The following is a 21,037-nucleotide window of genomic DNA, read 5'->3' as shown; positions in this document are numbered from 1 at the left end:
GAGAAACCGTGGGTAGGGGGTTCAGAACGATATAAAACGGAATAAAAAAGTGGTCAGTCCAAGTCTGAGGACTGGAATCTCCAACCCTCAGCCTAGTGAAGTTAGAGCAAACGCAATCCAATAAATGTCCTGCCTGATGTGTAGGTTCCCTATTAAGAAGTGTAAGTCCTAGAACTTCAATAGTATCCATGAAACTACTCACTCCAGATTCTTTAGGGGAGTCTAGGTGCAGATTTAGATCGCCTAGTATTGTAAATTGGGAAAATCTGAGTGTTAAATCACTCAAGACTTCACCCACCGTATCCAGGAACTTTGAAGAAGGACCCGGAGGGCGATATATAAGAGCACCCGAGAACGTAAGTGAGTCATGGATCCCTAGGGTGAAGGCCAACGCTTCGGCTCCTTTTATGTCGACCAGTTCTTGAGTGGAACATTCAAGAGACTTGTGGTGTATTATGGCGAGGCCCCTCCTCTTATTTCTGGTCTGTCCAGCCGTTGTATAAGGAAGTTCTGTGGGATAGCTAGGGCTAAGTCGGGATTACACCAAGACTTTAACCATGTTTCAGTGACCAGGAGTAAATCAAGATTATTCTCTACAATGAGGTCGTTGATATTTTGTGAGTTTTTAACTAAGGATCGTGCATTGATCAGGCCCCCCCGTAATACGGGTGCATCTAAGGGTGTGTCCGGGGAGGGCTCAGGAATTAGCATGAGCTGGCACTGACTACAACAAGCCGGGCCGACCCATGTGTCAGGGTGTAACACATCATGACAAGGAACATGGGGCCCTTTACAGGATAACAGGAATTCCCTTGACATACCTGAGTTAGGGGTGACGATGACGAATGGTAGCACAGAGTCCGCCGCCTCCCCGCTTCCTTAGCGCTGACGGGCGCAGACGGGCAGGACTCTGGCTTGACTCAGGCGCGAGTCAGGCGCTCCCGCTGCGCGTCACCGCTGCGCGACCAGTGGGAGGGTTAAGTACAGGCTCACCTGCCTGTTCGTCTGAGCACTAGAGCGCTCAGCCCCAAGTCACCTCGAGGGTTCCCTTCCAATATGGCGGCCAAGGACCACGAGCAATGAGGACTAGTACAGTTTTTATCCGCTCCAAACAGCGGTGGGGTCACAATTATTGTGCAGGAGTGTGGGCAGGATACTACTAATTAAAAACAGGGCTAAATAAAGAATACAACAAAAATATTTTAAACGCGGTAAATTGTTTTAAAAAGCGCTAAGAATCCTGTTTCACGCTCGCATTAGGCGCTAATACAAAATTATGCGCAGCAAAGTCCTAATACAGCCTTTCCCTAGGATAGGCTGGCCAAAGTGATCACCTTAAGTACAGGCTCACCTGCCTGTTCGTCTGAGCACTAGAGCGCTCAGCCCCAAGTCACCTCGAGGGTTCCCTTCCAATATGGCGGCCAAGGACCACGAGCAATGAGGACTAGTACAGTTTTTATCCGCTCCAAACAGCGGTGGGGTCACAATTATTGTGCAGGAGAGTGGGCAGGATACTACTAATTAAAAACAGGGCTAAATAAAGAATACAACAAAAATATTTTAAACGCGGTAAATTGTTTTAAAAAGCACTAAGAATCCTGTTTCACGCTCGCATTAGGCGCTAATACAAAATTATGCGCAGCAAAGTCCCAATACAGCCTTTCCCTAGGATAGGCTGGCCAAAGTGATCGCCTTAAGTACAGGCTCACCTGCCTGTTCGTCTGAGCACTAGAGCGCTCAGCCCCAAGTCACCTCAAGGGTTCCCTTCCAATATGGCGGCCAAGGACCACGAGCAATGAGGACTAGTACAGTTTTTATCCGCTCCAAACAGCGGTGGGGTCACAATTATTGTGCAGGAGTGTGGGCAGGATACTACTAATTAAAAACAGGGCTAAATAAAGAATACAACAAAAATATTTTAAACGCGGTAAATTGTTTTAAAAAGCGCTAAGAATCCTGTTTCACGCTCGCATTAGGCGCTAATACAAAATTATGCGCAGCAAAGTCCCAATACAGCCTTTCCCTAGGATAGGCTGGCCAAAGTGATCGCCTTAAGTACAGGCTCACCTGCCTGTTCGTCTGAGCACTAGAGCGCTCAGCCCCAAGTCACCTCGAGGGTTCCCTTCCAATATGGCGGCCAAGGACCACGAGCAATGAGGACTAGTACAGTTTTTATCCTCTCCAAACAGCGGGGGGTCACAATTATTGTGCAGGAGTGTGGGCAGGATACTACTAATTAAAAACAGGGCTAAATAAAGAATACAACAAAAATATTTTAAACGCGGTAAATTGTTTTAAAAAGCGCTAAGAATCCTGTTTCACGCTCGCATTAGGCGCTAATACAAAATTATGCGCAGCAAAGTCCGAATACAGCCTTTCCCTAGGTACTGTGAGGCATAAAGCCTGACTGGTGTGGGTGAATTAAGTGTGGCAGATGAACCATCAACCTGTTTGCCAATAGCTTCGCCAATATCTTTGCCTCCGCGTTCAGCAAAGATATCGGGCGGTATGACGCACATTCCGTCGATGGTTTCCCGGGTTTTGGGATTGCCACTATTGTTGTGATACGCTGGTCCAGCGGAATCTCGGCTGTCTCGAACACTTTCCTTGTACATTGCCAACAGGGGTGGGCCTAGCGTGTCCGACCTTAGATTGAACCATTCTATGGGTATCCCATTGGGCCCCATTGCCTTCCCTGACTTCACTGCCGTAATTGCTGTGTGTAGCTCCTCAAGAGTTAGCTCCCCTTCTAGTTCCAATGCCGCATCCTGCGGTAGAGTCGGCATCTCAATCTGTTCTAGGGCGTCCTGTATCTCCCCCTCTGTCAGTAGTGTTGTTGGAGTATAAACCTGTTTGAAGTGTTCGGCTAATAGACGTACTATGTCTTCCGGGTGTGAGGTTAAGGACCCCTCCCGTGAACGTAATTGACTTATGCCCTTCATGCCTTCTACCGTCTTGTCCAGCCATACCAGCATTTTACCTGCCTTGTCCCCTATGTCGTAAATCTTGTGTTTAGTCAATGTGATGTTGGTCGTGGTCTGTTGTTCGTGATAATCTTTGTATTGCCGTTGGCAGAGTTTCAAAGTATGTGCTGCGTCCTGAGTTGGGTGGTGTGTGTGGATTTTATTCGCCTCTGCTAGGGCCAGTTCCAGGTCTGTCAGCTCTTTTTGGCGTAGCCGCTTGTATCCAGTAATGGATGCAATGGCCTGTCCCCTAAGGACCGTTTTGTATGCTTCCCATAGTATTACTGCCGAATCTACAGAGGCCGTGTTTTCCTCGAAATAGTGTTTTGTCACTTCACAAAGTTCCTTCTTAACCCCTTCCATGCTGGGCATATTCTGCTCCTGTGCTGAAGATTTCAGCGTGGGTGCAGTCATGACGGCCCCCAGCTGTCATCAGCACACGAGCACTGTAGTGCATGACATCTGGGGGCTGTCATCAGCATGGAAGGGGTTAATGGCCAGAACTTTAAGATATCCCGGATAGATGGGATAGAGCCTCCGCCTTGTTTTTCCCGGACATGCGAACTTCAGCACTATCGGGGAGTGGTCAGAGATGCCTCTCGGTTTTATGTCCACGTCCTCTACCATTTGGACACTGGCGCCCAATGTTAAAAAGTAGTCTATCCGGGAGAGGCTATTGTGTACCGCTGAGTGATATGTGTATTGACGAGTAGTAGGGTGGGTGTGACGCCATATATCAATAAGACCCATTGCTTCTACAAATCCCTGAAAGCGTGTGTGGGTGGGTGCCTGTTGTCGCGCGGGGTATCTATCTAACGCAGCCTCAATGGTAGTATTGAAATCTCCACCTATGATGAGGTCTCCTTCCGGGAGGGTGAGCAGGAAGTCGCCAAGCGCTGGCAGGGCCACTGAGTGGAGTGCCGGCGGTATGTATACTGATATTATATTTAGGAGTCTGCCCTCCCACTGGCCTTGTACTGCTGCAAATCGTCCTTGATCCTCTCTCTTAGTCTGCAAGACCATAAACGGTGATGCCTTCCTAATCAGGATACCAGTTCCCCTGGACCCTGAGGAGAATTCAGAGTGTGCAATCATCCTGTACCCCCACCTATCTAACTCCTTACATGCTGTTCCGGTCAGATGCGTTTCTTGAAGTAGCGCTAGTGTCGGACTATGCCGCTTTAGTGCGTGCAGCACTAATCCCCTCCTTTTTTTGTCCCCCAGTCCCCTGACGTTCCATGTTAATAGTGTAAGGGGGAAGATCGGTGTGGTCTGTACCGTATCTCCCGGGTCATTAGGGATCATAATCGCCGCCATCTAAAACTTTTGACTGTAACTGGGGTCCCGTTCCCCGGGGTGTCGCTTGGTGTTCCATCGAGTAAGTGGAAGTGGCTCGAGTTAGTACACTGAACCCATACTCTTCATGCACATGAAAATGCCAACCCTCTGGTGTGTGTCGTGACTCCTGAACCAAGGGCCTATCTGTTGCGTGTCGTGTTCCCTCCTGATCCCTGCCGCTAATCATTTTTGACCAAGTGTAAATTGCCGTAGCTGAAAGCCTATCTTGTAAATGCTGTGCTGCCATTTGAACGTCACCATTTAGCATTACTAACCAATAACAACAACTAACAACTGTTCCCCCCTTCCCTTCCCCACCCTCCCTGCCTCCCTGCTTAGCGGACTTATAACTACCCACCCCCCCAACTTAGCAGAGTGCTCCTTCCCTCCCATAACATAGTACTTGCTTGTCCGGAGTAAGAGGTCCAGTGGAGGCCTCAGCCCTCTGTAGCCTCCGGGGCCCACCTCTGCCCGCCATTTCGGCCGGCCCAGCCTCGGATGTGGTACAAGTTATTTGTCTTTGCTGATCAGTCCACCGGTGGAGTATCCAGTGGTAATTGCCGTGTCCTTCCCCTTATTCATTCCCTTGGCTCAGTGTCTGCTCCGAGCTGGAGTGTCGTGTTTCTGGCGGTTCCGGATTATCCTCTTCCTCCGCTCGACATTGTCGATGCCTGCTCCCACGATTCTGGTGCCCCACTGTTCGCCAACCGTCAATCCAGTCCTGGGCTGCTTCTGGCGTTTCGAAGAACCACGTCTGTCCATCTGCAACCACTCGAAGCTTCGCAGGGAAGATCATGGAGTACGGAACTCTCGGGTTCTTAGTAGTTGTTTCACCTCCTGGAAGCTCCTTCGGCATCGAGATACCGCTGCAGTGTAGTCCAGGAAAAAGGTTACTGTAGAGTTATGTACACATATGGGCGGAGAGATTCTTGCCACCTGGAGAATGGCATCTCTGTCTCTAAAGTTAAACAACTTTGCAAGTACCGGTCTCGGGGGGGTCCCTGGCTTCGGCCTGCCACCCGGCACCTGATGTGCTCGCTCGACGGAGAAGAAGTTTGAGAGTCCCTTGGGCTGGAGCCTGGTTTTTATCAGTTTCTCTACGTAGAGATCCATCGCTTGTTTGCCTTCTGTCTCTGGAATGCCAACTATATGTACGTTGTTCCGTCTTGCCCTTCCTTCCTGGTCATCAAGTTTTTCTGCTAACAGTTTGTTTTCTTTTTGGAGGAGGGAGACAGCTGATTGTAGCTCCGACGTGTCAGTTATCAGTGATTTTGTCACAATTTCCACTTCCTTCACCCTGTCCGTCATTTTGTGTAGGTCGGCTCGAAGCAAAGAGACGTCGGTGGAAATAGAGCCCACTGTGGTTTGTACGCCGGCTAGTGCCTTCATGATGTCTTTCAGCGTGATTTTTTTCCCCCCTGCGCCATCGCCTTCCTGGCTTTTCCCTGTGGACGTGCGCCCTTCTGAGTGGGTTGCCGAGTTTTTATCAAAAGCATATTTATCCAGTTTCGCTTGGGTAGCGTTTGGTTTGTGTCCCCTCCCTGCCATTTGCCTCAGTGAGTGGTAGGTCACTTCCCCCTTAGCGCTGTTCCGATGGTTGGTCGCGCTAGTTAGGAGGGTCGAGCTGGGTCTTGCTGCTTTTCCTCTTGCTCGTGTGAATTAACCAGGGGTATTTTGTCCCCCTTGCCCTCTACGTCACCAATGGGCGTTAGTGCGACCTTTCTCAGTCTCTGACCCCTTCCGACCGCCGCTTCTGGAGTTGGGTTACTGCTCTTGGTTCATTACCTTCCACTCTGGCGTGGATTCCCGCAGTATAGTTCGACCAGGAATGAAGCGTCGGGCCGACCGCCACCTCCGCCTCAAAGGCCGGCTTTGATAATGTGTTCCTCTAGGTTCCAGCGGTGACCATGGGCTGTGTCTGTATGGCAGAGGTGGGCGGATTAAATTCCGGATCACTGGGCCAACCTGACACACATAAGCCGCCCGTGTGTCACGTTGTCTTATTGCCCCCACGTGTCGCTGCCGAGTTGTCAGTGTGTCTGAGTGGACTTCAATAGGTTAGGCAGCAGGAGGGGAATTTTAGGCGCCCCTGGGCCAAGGCCACTTTCTCCACTCACGTGTTGCCTGGACTCATAGGCCTCTCTGCCGCCGTGTGTCGTGGGTTCAAGGGCCCGCTTTGCCTTCTGGGAAGCTCTGGGGTTGCCCGTCAGGGTGTTGGGGGCGATTCTCCACCGCCCACAGCCTTGCCAGCCCTCGATTCCACCAGCCGCTGCCCGTTGCTGTTGTGCCTTCTGCTCCGGTCAGGCCGCCGTGTCGCACTCTGCCCTAGTTAAGCAGTGCTGCCTTCAACGTCGTGGGCACGAGTGGGGGGGTCTCTGCTGGGCACACGCGAGGGTCGCTGCTGAAATCGTCTTATGTGCCCCGTCTCACCGGCCTTCCGTCGTTCCGTCACCCGCTTGCCTCCGATCCGACACCGGCTCTCCTACTCAACTCTAGTCCCCGGTCGTCGTTGCTGGTGTAGGCCTCATCTGCGCATTCGCACTGATCTTCTCCGCCCGGCAACCGATCAGCACCGGATTTTCTTTCAGCTGTTGCCGCCCGCTGTCGGACTTCGGTCCCAGCCCCAGGAGTGCTAAATATTGCCGGATGGATATGCGGATTGTTTAGAGGGCCGAGGATTCACTAGAGCTCCTCAACTAGGCAGCCATCGAGCTTGGCTGCTTGCCACGCCCCCCTGGGGGGCCCAGCCTTTTGTTATTATATTAAAATAAATCTAGGAGATGGGGGCCCCAGTCCCCAGGCCGATTTCAGCCCCAGGGACCCCATTCCCCAGGGCTCGGTTATTTAGAGCTGGGGGGGAGACTGCACTGCCCCACTCTCCGGGCCGAATTCAGCCCCAGAAACCCCATCCCCTGGTGCCTGGCCATCCTAAAGTGGGTGCCTCCAAAATACCCACATTCCACTGGGACCGCTGGGGCCACCATTGCTTTCACACATGGGGAACTGTTGGAAAGGCAGCTCCATGTATATGAAAGTAATTCTTCTCCGCTGCCAGTAAGGAACAGTATTTTTAATGCTCTCGCTTGCTAGAAGTGGAGTGTTTGCTGTGACTTGGGGGGAGTTGTAAAGCTCCGGTGAAGCCACAGCAAACAGCTATGTCCCTGGGATTGGCACCCCGATACATAGTAGCAGCTGTCCCTGGGGGTGGTGGTCCCCAGGGCCAATAATGGTTCCAGGAGGGGCCCCTCTTTTCTTGTTGAAGTTGTCCCCTGGGAGGTGATGGTTCTTGGTCTGGGAGGGTCCCTGAGGACCCCTTACAAATTTGAAAGCTTTGGGGAGGTGGTGGTCCCCGACGCATGGGGGATATGTAAATCATTGATTTGTAAAATGCCTCCAGGGACGCGTTACTACAGAAGGGTGGGATCCTGCGCTTCTGTTTTTGTTTACATTTTCTGCAAAAGCCACAGATCCAACACGACTCCTGCCGAAAATGTAAAAAATATGATTTTTTGGCCCTGTGTGACCACCCCCAAGAGGTCAAGGGGGGTCAGGGTATTTCTACCCCTCCCCCTTTTTTTCAATCAATCAATCAATCAATTAGTTCGTAAAGCGCACTACTTACCCGCAAGGGTTTCAAGGCGCTGAGGTTGGGGAGTGGGGGGATGCTGTTGCTACTGGTCGAAACAGCCAGGTCTTGAGTCATCTCCTGAAGGTTAGAAGGTCTTCGGTTTGTCATAGGTTGAGGGGGAGGATGTTCCAGGTCTTGGCGGCGTGGTGGGAGAAGGATCTGCCTCTGGCTGTGGTTCTATGGATGCGTGGGATGGTGGCCAGTGGGAGGTCTGCGGAGCGGAGATTCCTGTTTGGTACAGAGAAGGAGAGTCGACTGTTGAGATAGGCTGGGCCGGTCTTGTGGAGTGCCTTGTGTGCGTGGAACAGGAGCTTGAATGAAATTCTTTTGTCGACGGGGAGCCAGTGCAGGTTCCTCAGGTGGGGGGTGATGTGGTCGCAGCGCAGGACATCGAGCATCAGGCGTGCATAGGCATTCTGGATTCTTTGCAGTCTGTTGATGAGCTTGGTCAGGGCTCCAACTTAGAGGGCGTTTCCGTAGTTGAGTCTGTTGATGACTAGGGCCTGGGTGACTGTTTTCCTTGTGTCTGTCGGGATCCATCTGTAGATCTTGTGGAGCATACTGAGGGTGTTGAAACAGGTGGAGGAGACAGCATTGACTTGTTTGGTCATGGTGAGTTTTGAGTCGAGGATGACGTGCGTGCGTAGTTGGTAGGTGCGGCGGGTGCCCCCAGCGATACGGGCCACCAGGAGTCGTCCCATGCTGAGGGGTTGGATCCAAGGATGAGGATCTCCATATTGTCTGTGTTAAGCTTAAGTTGGCTATCCTCCATACAGTCGGCGACGGCCTTCATTCCCAGGTGGAGGTTGGATTTGGCGGTGAGCGGGTCCTATCGCTGGCGTAGGAGATTATGTTGAGGTGATGATGTCAGGCGATGCGTGCAAGTGGCGCCATGTAGACGTTGAACATTACATCATGGAATAGGTATATAGACGATGTCATAATGATCTGGACTCGGTCGGAAGAAGAACTTCTACAGTTCTTGAAATGTCTGAACACATGCTCAAATGACATTCAATTCACCATGACACACAGCAATGAGTCCATCCCATTTCTTGACCTCATATTAGCAACTGAAGACGGAAGAATCATAACGAATCTATTTAAAAAACCTACGGACAGAAACACACTCCTTCAATACAATTCTCACCACCCAAGAAACTTGAGAGACAACTTACCGTATGGCCAATTTCTGAGAGTACGTAGAAACTGCACCAGAAGGAAAGACTATTTTAATGAAAGTGACCAATTGATCATCAAACTGAGGACTCCTGAATCGAGCTAGAAAACGCGCTTGGTACAGACCCAGAGAAATGTTATTGGAAATCCAACCAAGAGATAACAAAACCGACAGGTTAATATGTGTCACTACATTTAACACCAAGAGCCACGAAATAAAGAACATCATCAGAAAATATTAAGGACCTAGTTGGCCCAGAAATTGGTTTAGAGGAGGCACCCATGTTTGCATTCAAATGTGCGAAAAACATTAAGGACCACGTCGCGTCCTCATTCCTTGAGACCACACCAACTACAGACATTAGAACACAGCTGGGCCTTCCACCCATTATCGGACATCAAAGGTGCGGCTCGTGCAAAGCATGTAAATATTCCATAATGGGTAACAAAATCATACACCGAGGAAAAACCTATACTCTCAACCACTTTACCAATTGCAACAGCCAGAATGTGATTTATGCAATCAAGTGCCCATGTCAACTCATCTATGTAGGCCAAACCACACAAAAGATGAAAAGCAGAATCCTCCAGCACCAAAGCAGAATTAAATGCAAAGTAGTTGGTGCCCCCTTAGTGGAACATTACTCGGCAGTGGGACATACATAGGAAGATATGGAATGGACGGTACTGGAAAAGGTCGTCCTCCATCAGAGAGGTGGTGACATTTCTAATCAACTGAACTTCGAGGAATGCCGGTGGATACACACTATGGAAGCGACCACGCATGGCCTCAACGAACAGGAAGAGACCTTTGTTCAAATGAGCAGACTATGAATCCCTTCCGATATGGAATGCATGTACACTAGCCCTCATGGTCCTTAGCCATTAGGTAATTGAATACATGGGTTATCCCCAGCAGAAGCACAGTTCGAAGTACTCATCAAGTTCAATGTCCAACGTTATCAAGGCTCGCCTTTTATAATTGTAATTCCATCAAATGTATATAAGTTAACAAGGCTATACATGTATTAACACTGTATTATATATGATATACCAAGAACATGAATATCATCAAGGCTTGCCATGTTTAATTTGTATTCTTTCAAATGTATATAAATCAATCTGGCTACACATGTATTAACACTGTATAATATATGATATACCAAGAGCATATATAACAGCAGAACCAATATGTATTGAAATCATTAGCTGTATGTTGAAGCATTTCCTACGTATAGAACTACATGATTAAACGTCTCCATACAACCAACACAGAATATACATCGTCATAAACATAATATATTGCCTATAAAGGGTTCACGTTATGAGTTTATAACATCCCCCATAATTAATCACTGCGCAAGTCTAGTGTCACAAAGATCCTGTTAAATGGTCTGCTCTATGACCATAGATGGCGATCTTGACATTTATCTACACAGACATGTTTTGATGAGTCATTGGCAGTAAGAGCAACAGATCGCTGCTCATCAACATGACGAGCACGTACACACGTAGGCCCCTTTCGCAGCGTAAGGTAAAGAGGAAGTGTTGGACCTAGGTTTTCCAAGTCTACATAAGGTAGCTTGGCACAGTAGTGGCTACAGCTAACTCAAGGCGTTGGTTAAGTGCTTACAAGTCTCACTCACAGTAACTCAGTGATGAACCACTAAAATAAAAGACACAACACCAATGTTTGGAAAAATACCGTTACCTTTTATAAAAATAATATGCTTTTCTCGTTATACTTTTTAGTCAGGGATAAAAGACAATCAAGTTACACCTTGTACATGAAATTCAGATCACACTTCAATATTTTTCCTGGTCAGAATTTGAGAATCAAGGGTACATTTAAGGTCTGTAGTTATTCAGGTCACAATACACTTCACTAATAAATTTACAGAAAGGAAAATGCAGCCGGACAGTACATTACGTTTTTAAAGACTCATTCGCAGGTACATTACGTTTTTAAAGACTCATTAGCAGGTACATTACGTTTTTAAAGACTCATTAGCAGGTACATTACCCCACACTTTCTTGAGTGACTGCTCAACTCCACAGACCTCTACTGGATGCAGATCTTCGCAGCATAGCCCTCCCGGTATGTGACTAAAAGGAGGACACAGTAGTATTAACACGGCTCCCCTCTAGTTAAGTTACAGACTACACCTCTCTAGTGGAGGATCCACTCCCTCAGTTACCAATAGACTATTAGGGTCTTGTCGCAGGAACCCTGCTGTCCCCTTCACACCTTCCTCCTCTCTCCTCTGAGGTAAATATTAATGGTTTTGCTGTGGTTGTTTGAGTCACTAACCCACTTTCCCAATTCAGTTTTCCAGGTATCAAACAGTTAAACACCTGGGGCTTAGCCCCGATGTCCCGGTTCTCAGGCAATTGACGCTGCCGCCTCCCGCTCCCTCTCTACCCGGCTTACTTGTGGGTTTGAAAGTGTCCCAGCGGTTGTGTTCTCCACGCTCGATGGAGCTTGGCAGCAGTCGGGCTGAAGGGGGAAGGCAGGGAAGGCTTTCCCGGCCCAGGGCTCCCTACCGCGACGTCCGCTGTGGCGCTTCTGCCTCTTCTGAGGGAATCGACGACTGGCTCTCCAACGCGGCGCTCCTCGGCTGACGCGATGACTTTCCCTCGGATGGCACTTCTCCGCCGGGCATGCGCGGAAGCGCTCGCTCTTCTCCCGCCTCTGCACTCGCTCACAGGAAGGACGCTACTCTTTGCGGCGACGCTGCTCTCCTGGGCCTGCCCGACCCTAGGCCCCTCCTGCTTTCAATAGCGGACGCACCGAGGACATGCGCGGAAGCGCTTCCTGCTCCGAGTGACGCGGCTGGTGCCCCTGGGGTCCCGCAATCAGCTAACACAGCGCCGCTGCTTCTCCTCAGACACTTCCCACTCCGGCCTCTCAGGAAGGATGAGCACACACGGCGCCCTCGCGCTTCAGGTCGCTATGGTGCCACAGACACCCGCCTTCACCACAGCTGCTCCACAACACCGGTAAGCGCAGCGCTGAGTATGGGAAGTCAGGGATACCCTCAGTTAAGGGTGTCCTGGGAGGATTCACTGGGGCTCCAATATAGAAGGGTCTTCTTCCTCAAGTAGCTTAATGTTCTTATCAGCAATTGTTGGATTGAGAGGGATCGGTCAAAGGTTGAAGGGGGAACAACCCTCTGAAGAAACTGTCAGCCTCAGAGACAAACTAGCTGCTCTCAGTGTGTCCACCTCCTCTCACCACTGCCTCACTCCTCTACTCTGGGGTCAGCACAAAATGGCTGCTGGTCACTGGCCTTATATAGGGTGGCCTGAGACCTGCAGAAGTCTCTGGTTGATTCTAGAAAGTTCCCTATGTTAGCCTATGGGCCTGTCCTCCAGTAGTGTCCGTTATGGCAGTTGGTGGACACCATTTTAGGTTTCTGGAGGTCCCTAGATTTTCAAGGGGCCTGACTAGGCCTCACAGGTTATGAGGGAAAAATGGCGTCATAGCCAAGGAACACCTAGCCCCCTGACAGCATTGAAAAATCCTGATGGACGTATATGTAAAAAATAAAAATAGAAACTCTGGGAGGCTAAGGGGGACAAAAATAAATAATAATGGTTAGAGTATCCCCAGAAGCAGACAGGTCTAACACGCGTCCCCCCCAGCTGAAAGTGGGGAGAACTACCCAACCCCTTGGGAGTCCTCATCACTAAGGCGGAAGTACCTGGATAGACCGTCTGCATTGGCATGGTCCGTCCCAGGTCGATGTTCCACCCTAAAGTCCATTCCCTGTAGGGAGATGGACCACCTCAGCAACTTGGGATTCTCCCCCTTCATTTGCATCAGCCAACGAAGGGGGCGGTGGTCAGTCTGAACTAGGAAGTGCGAGCCAAACAAGTATGGCCGCAGCTTCTTCAGAGCCCAAACCACCGCAAAGGCTTCTCTCTCAATTGTACTCCACCTCCTTTCCCTGGGGAGTAGTCTCCTAGACAGGAAGACCACGGGTTGATCCAAGCCCTCATCATTTACCCCTACTTTTTAACATCTACCTGCAGCCATTAATTGCTCTCCTGAACAGGATGGATTGCCTAGTGTATAACTATGCCGATGACACCCAGATCATCATCCGGCTGGATGATGGCCCAGGAGCATCCACTAGGCTACAGGACATACTGAAAACCACAGTTAATTGGATGTCTGAGAACTCTCTGAAGGTCAATCCAGACAAGACGGAAGTGTTGCCCATTTCCATCTCGGGTAACCTCTGGAGCGATAACTTCTGGCCTAAAGAGTTGGGTACACCACCAAAACCGGCAGCCGCAGTCAAAAGCTTAGGCCTATATGTGGATAGCAAACTATCCATGGAAAAACAGGTTTCCACTGTAGTGGGCACCTGCATAGGCCTCCTAAAACAACTAAGGAAGATCTCTGCATTGCTTTCATTCCCTACTTTGAGACACGTGGTCTCAGCCACAATTCTGGCTAGGCTGGACTACGGGAACTCCCTATACCTAGGCCTGCCTCAGCGGCTGCTGGACAAGCTTCAGGGAGTTATGAATGATGCAGCTAGGCTCATATTCAAAAAACCCAGGACTGCCCACGCCTCTCCCCTGATGCAGGAGCTGCATTGGCTCCCAATACGTCAGCGAATTGTATTCAAGGGATTGTGTATTGCTCACAAGGCTCTGCACGGCAAAGCACCCAAATATTTGAAATCCCGAATATCCCCCTACACACCGGGTAGGACTTTGCGCTCGTCGGACGCCACTTTTCTGTCCCAATCTCGCTTCAAACTGACCACGGTGGGGGGCCGTGCGTTCTCCAACGTGCTTCCAGCTTTGTGGAATAAATTGGATTCAGATCTCAGGAAGGAAAGTAATTTACTTCCCTTCAGAAAAAAACTAAAAACTGTGTTGTACAAACAAGCATGGAGTAGCTCTTAGGTGCACAGCTGGTTTCAAGTGAATGTAACATCTCATTACGTAACATCTTTCATGTAAATCTGGACAGACAGCGCTTAGAGACCCCTGTGGTTATAACGCGCCATACAAATTAAATAAATAAATAAATAAAATAAATAAATTTAGCTGCGATAACACTGCCCCAATGCCATGTTCTGACGCATCTGTTTGGACAATGAATTCTCTAGCAAAATCAGGGGCCTTGAGAATGGGAGCGGAACACAATGCTTGTTTCAAGGTCATGAAGGCTCGCTGGCAAGCCTCCGTCCAGACTACCCGTCGGGGTTGCTTCTTGGAAGTAAGTTCAGTGAGGGGTGCCACAATAGTGCCATACCCCTTCACGAAGCGACGGTAGTATCCAGTGAGGCCCAGGAAGGCTCGGACCTCTGTTTGAGTCTTGGGGGGCTCCCAGGCGATGATAGTCTCAATCTTTGCCTGGAGGGGCTGCACCGTCCCTCTGCCCACCAAGTGACCTAGGTACACCACCGACCCCTGTCCGATCTGACACTTGCTGGCCTTGATGGTCAAGCCAGCCTGTTGCAGGGCATGAAGAACAGCTTGCAGGTGCTGCAAATGGTCCTCCCAGCTGCTACTGAAGACAGCAATGTCGTCCAGGTATGCAGCAGAAAAAGCTTCCATTCCAGAAAGGACCCTGTTCACCAGCCGCTGAAAAGTGGCGGGGGCATTCTTGAGCCCAAAGGGCATCACACGAAATTGGTAGTGTCCCTGAGGTGTAGAGAAGGCTGACCTTTCCTTCGCCTCCTCAGTAAGGGAAATCTGCCAGTACCCTGAAGTTAGGTCAAAGGTACTTAAGTATTGAGCAGCTCCCAGCCGGTCAATAAGCTCATCCGCCCGTGGGATGGGATGTGCGTCAGTTTTGGTTACTGAATTCAAGCCTCGGTAGTCCACACAGAATCTCAATTCAGGTGTGGTGCCTGGTGGGGCAGCTTTTGGTACCAAAACCACCGGGCTAGACCAAGGGCTACCAGAAGGTTCAATCACCCCTAGCTCCAGCATCTTGGCGACTTCACTTTTGATGCTGGCCTTCACCTTGTCCGACAGCCGGTAGATTTTAGATTTCACAGGTGGGCTGTCTCCTGTGTCCACGTTATGGGTACACAGGTGGGTCCTACCTGGGACAAGGGAGAACAGAGGAGAAAATTGCTCCAGGATCCGGCGGCAATCACTCTGCTGTTCAGGAGTCAGGGATGGCGAGAAAATCACTCCCTCCACCGACCCATCCTTTTCTTGGGACGAGAGAAGATCAGGGAGAGGTTCACTTTCTTCTTCCTCTGCTCCATCGGTTACCAGCATTAAGACAACCTCGGGCCTCTCATGATGTGGCTTGAGGCGATTGGCATGCAGCACCCTGTGGGGCTGCCTCGGGGTCTTAAGATCCACCAAATAGGTGGACTTCCCCTTTTTCTCCAAAACCTCAAAGGGGCCTGTCCAACGGTCCTGGAGGGCATTTAGCTCTCCAGGTTCCATTACCCACACTTTCTGTCCAGGCTCCAGTTCCACTGGGTGAGCGTTGTGGTCATACCACTCTTTCATAACTGCTTGGCTGGCCTCCAAGTTGTCTGAAGCCTGCTTCCACAACTTAGCCATTTGGCTCCGGAAGGCCAGCATGTAGCTCACCACGTCCTGGGGAAGCTTCCTGGGAGTCTGTTCCCATCCGTCTTTCACCAGGCTGAGAGGTCCCCTTACAGGGTGCCCGTACAAAAGTTCGAAGGGGCTGAAGCCCACTCCCTTCTGTGGCACTTCCCTGTAGGAAAACAAGAGACAGGGTAGGAGGATGTCCCATTTCCTCCGCAGGCTCTCAGGTAGACTCCGTATCATACCTTTCAAGGTTTTGTTAAACCTTTCCACAAGACCATTGGTTTGTGGGTGATAAGGAGTGGTAAACCGATAGGTAACGCCGCACTCCTTCCACATAGCCCGCATGTATGCTGAAAGGAAGTTAGTCCCCCTGTCGGACACAACCTCCTTGGGGAAACCCACTCGGGTGAAGATCCCCATCAGGGCCCTTGCCACTACAGGTGCAGTGATGGTCCTCAGAGGTATTGCCTCTGGGTACCGTGTGGCATGATCCACCAAAACCAGTATGAACCGGTGTCCAGCTGAAGTTGGTGGATCCAATGGTCCTACAATGTCGATGCCCACCCTCTCAAAGGGGGTGCTAACGACAGGTAGTGGTTCCAGGGGAGCTTTTAGCTTCACCCCTGTTTTCCCACTGGCTTGGCAAGACACACACGTCCGACAATATGTATCCGACGCCACTTTCATTCGAGGCCAGTAGAAATGGGGGACAAGCCGGGCAAAGGTCTTGTCCTGTCCTAGGTGTCCTGCCAATGGTATCTCATGAGCCAGTTCCAGTAGAAAGGCTCTAAAGCATTGAGGGACCACCAAGGCCCTGGTTGAACCATGTCCAGGTGCCTTGGGCTCACTGTAGAGGAGTCCATCCTCCCAGTAAATCTGGTAGCTCCCTTCAATGTTCCCTGCTGCCTGGGCTTTGGCCTGTTGCCGCAGCCCCTCGAGAGTAGGACACTCCTTCTGAGCTTTGCAGAACTCTTCCCGGGAAGGACCTCCCTCCACATGCCATTCAGTAGGGATGGGTAGGTTTTCCATGGAAGCGACATTCTCCCCTGTGGACTCCAGATCCACCTCCGCAGGTGGCCTGGCGGTCTCACGCGGTGGAGATGTCGAGGCAGGGTCCTCCGGCCTCCTGTCCTTCTCCTCTCTGGCAGCCGGCTGGGCCATTGTTCCAGGCTCCAGCGTAAGTGAACTCCCCCTTCGGGCAGTCGCGGACCTTGTGCTGACACAAGTCCAGTCAGGAGGTCCCAGCATCTCAGAGTGAGTCTGGTACTCCACCCTCCTCCAAGCATTGTGCTCCATATCATTCCCTAACAGGCAGTCAACAGGCACGGCAGGGCTTACGGCAACTTGAAGTGGACCTGCAACCCCTCCCCACTCAAAGGGAACCTCAGCCACAGGGTAGTGGCCCAATCTGCCGTCAGCCATTACGGCGGGATGGAGTACATCTGGGATGACCTGCTCTGGAGACACCAGCTGACTCCTTACCATAGTCATGCTGGCTCCTGTATCTCTCAGAGCCTCCCCTCTACGGCCATTGATGGTGACCCACTGCTCATACTTAGTAGTATTAGAGGGCAGTTGGGTCTTTGGAACCATCTCCTCATCTCCCAGGGACACTAAAGTGACACCCGCCCGCTCCCCTCCGTTACCCAAAGGCATCTCCTCCCCGAGCACTACACTAGTTATTCCCGGGGCTTTTCCTCCAGTGGGAGGGGGTGGTCTTTTTGGGCATCTCACATCTCCTTTATAGTGTCCCACACCACCACACTCAAAACAATGAACAACCCTTGGCTGCTGGCTTTGGCCAGGGGTAGGGTTGCGAGGGGGGTTATTCCTAGGGATGAATCCTCTGCCCCTTCCTTGCGAAGTATTTTGTGGCCCTTTAGAGAACTCCCTCTTAGTTTCCCCTCCCTCTTTCTTCTGGGGGGCGCCCTGTCCATGCTTCTGGGAATCCCCTCCAGTCCCCTTAGTCGACACCCGGGTACTAACCCAGATGTCCGCCTCCTCAGCAAGCTTCCTGGGGCTGGTCAGCTTGCTGTCCACCAGATGCTGTCGTAGTTCGGGAAGACATTTCTCGAGTAGGTGTTCCTTGAGTATGAGGTCATATAAAGCTTCATAGTCCCCTACCTCGCTGCCTCTCACCCAACCCTCCAGGGCCTTCCTGGCGTAATCCAAAAAATCTACCCAGTTCTGCGTGCCTAGTTTGTGGCTGCCCCGGAACTTTTGCCTATACTTCTCAGGGGTCAACCCAAACTTTCTTAACAGCGCTGACTTCATAGCCGGGTAGTAGGTCTGTTCACTATGTTCTAGGGCCAACAAGGTATCCCTGCCAGTGGGGGGCATGTATTTATATAACCCACCCCCCCAGTGGACTTCCAAGATCCCATGGGCCCTCAGTGAGACCTCGTAGGCGGCTAGCCATTTGGCAATGTCATCACTGGGTACATAGAATGCCATAATATCTTTTGGTAGGTAAGGTCTGGGTTCTTTGTTGTTGGTCTGGGTATCGCTGCCACCATTCTCTGATTTGGGGGATCCTCGGTTTAGGGCTTGTAAATCCATCTCTTTGATGGTCCGCTCATGCGCCAACCTCTTATCCTCCCTTTCCATGTCCATCCTGGCTAGTTCTATTTTCAACCTCCTCTCCTCCCTCCTATCTTCTAGCTCGGCTTCGGTTAAGCCCCTGTCTGAAACGCTGCTGCTTGCCCTTGAAGGTATCCTGGGACCTGTCAGAAGATTCCCTCTCCCCATTTGGTTCAGCAATGCAGCCTCAGTAACAGTGTCCCCATCACCCACTTCCGTTTCTGGTTCCTCCCTTAGACGAGCTTCCACCCATGCCCTTATGCTTGTCAGCAACTCTCCTTTCTTGGCACCTTTATTAAAAAATACCCCTTCGTGCTGACACCAATCCCTGAGTTGGGCCACAGTATTGGCTTCCAGCTCTTTAAGATTCACCTCCATCTTTGCCATGGTATAAAATTACTCACAGGAGAAAACCACGAAGTGACCTGAGGTTAACCTCCACCCACCACCAGAAATAAATTTAGAAAAAACAAAAATTAGATTAGGAGGGCCGCAGGGAGAAAACTCCAGGTGGGGTCCCGTGGTTGGCACTGCGTTACTACTAAGTGAGTGTAAGCACAAATCCGTGATCCCACCGCTGAAACACCAATTATGTTGGACCTAGGTTTTCCAAGTCTACATAAGGTAGCTTGGCACAGTAGTGGCTACAGCTAACTCAAGGCGTTGGTTAAGTGCTTACAAGTCTCACTCACAGTAACTCAGTGATGAACCACTAAAATAAAAGACACAACACCAATGTTTGGAAAAATACCGTTACCTTTTATAAAAATAATATGCTTTTCTCGTTATACTTTTTAGTCAGGGATAAAAGACAATCAAGTTACACCTTGTACATGAAATTCAGATCACACTTCAATATTTTTCCTGGTCAGAATTTGAGAATCAAGGGTACATTTAAGGTCTGTAGTTATTCAGGTCACAATACACTTCACTAATAAATTTACAGAAAGGAAAATGCAGCCGGACAGTACATTACGTTTTTAAAGACTCATTCGCAGGTACATTACGTTTTTAAAGACTCATTAGCAGGTACATTACGTTTTTAAAGACTCATTAGCAGGTACATTACCCCACACTTTCTTGAGTGACTGCTCAACTCCACAGACCTCTACTGGATGCAGATCTTCGCAGCATAGCCCTCCCGGTATGTGACTAAAAGGAGGACACAGTAGTATTAACACGGCTCCCCTCTAGTTAAGTTACAGACTACACCTCTCTAGTGGAGGATCCACTCCCTCAGTTACCAATAGACTATTAGGGTCTTGTCGCAGGAACCCTGCTGTCCCCTTCACACCTTCCTCCTCTCTCCTCTGAGGTAAATATTAATGGTTTTGCTGTGGTTGTTTGAGTCACTAACCCACTTTCCCAATTCAGTTTTCCAGGTATCAAACAGTTAAACTCCTGGGGCTTAGCCCCGATGTCCCGGTTCTCAGGCAATTGACGCTGCCGCCTCCCGCTCCCTCTCTACCCGGCTTACTTGTGGGTTTGAAAGTGTCCCAGCGGTTGTGTTCTCCACGCTCGATGGAGCTTGTCAGCAGTCGGGCTGAAGGGGGAAGGCAGGGAAGGCTTTCCCGGCCCAGGGCTCCCTACCGCGACGTCCCTCGGATGGCACTTCTCCGCCGGGCATGCGCGGAAGCGCTCGCTCTTCTCCCGCCTCTGCACTCGCTCACAGGAAGGACGCTACTCTTTGCGGCGACGCTGCTCTCCTGGGCCTGCCCGACCCTAGGCCCCTCCTGCTTTCAATAGCGGACGCACCGAGGACATGCGCGGAAGCACTTCCTGCTCCGAGTGACGCGGCTGGTGCCCCCGGGGTCCCGCAATCAGCTAACACAGCGCCGCTGCTTCTCCTCAGACACTTCCCACTCCGGCCTCTCAGGAAGGATGAGCACACACGGCGCCCTCGCGCTTCAGGTCGCTATGGTGCCACAGACACCCGCCTTCACCACAGCTGCTCCACAACACCGGTAAGCGCAGCGCTGAGTATGGGAAGTCAGGGATACCCTCAGTTAAGGGTGTCCTGGGAGGATTCACTGGGGCTCCAATATAGAAGGGTCTTCTTCCTCAAGTAGCTTAATGTTCTTATCAGCAATTGTTGGATTGAGAGGGATCGGTCAAAGGTTGAAGGGGGAACAACCCTCTGAAGAAACTGTCAGCCTCAGAGACAAACTAGCTGCTCTCAGTGTGTCCACCTCCTCTCACCACTGCCTCACTCCTCTACTCTGGGGTCAGCACAAAATGGCTGCTGGTCACTGGCCTTATATAGGGTGGCCTGAGACCTGCAGAAGTCTCTGGTTGATTCTAGAAAGTTCCCTATGTTAGCCTATGGGCCTGTCCTCCAGTAGTGTCCGTTATGGCAGTTGGTGGACACCATTTTAGGTTTCTGGAGGTCCCTAGATTTTCAAGGGGCCTGACTAGGCCTCACAGGTTATGAGGGAAAAATGGCGTCATAGCCAAGGAACACCTAGCCCCCTGACAGCATTGAAAAATCCTGATGGACGTATATGTAAAAAATAAAAATAGAAACTCTGGGAGGCTAAGGGGGACAAAAATAAATAATAATGGTTAGAGTATCCCCAGAAGCAGACAGGTCTAACAGGAAGTAGTTGACAGTATCTATTGCCATTCCCCAACAAGGATCCGACAGAGATAGACGCACGCCACTTCGCGAACCAAGTAAGTGCTCCAAAGGAGTTATTCTCATCAATTAGGTTAACGCCACCCCTTAATCACGTAGTCTATTAGTCCCTTTTAAAACACCTTGACAGGCTCAGATCGGCACCGCCTATGATCGCACACAATATGTCACCAA

This window comes from Lissotriton helveticus, chromosome 11, assembly GCF_964261635.1.
Source record: "Lissotriton helveticus chromosome 11, aLisHel1.1, whole genome shotgun sequence".
NCBI classification, from domain to species: domain Eukaryota; kingdom Metazoa; phylum Chordata; class Amphibia; order Caudata; family Salamandridae; genus Lissotriton; species Lissotriton helveticus.
The sequence above is the reverse complement of the archived record's forward strand: the minus strand, read 5'-3'. Positions refer to the sequence as shown.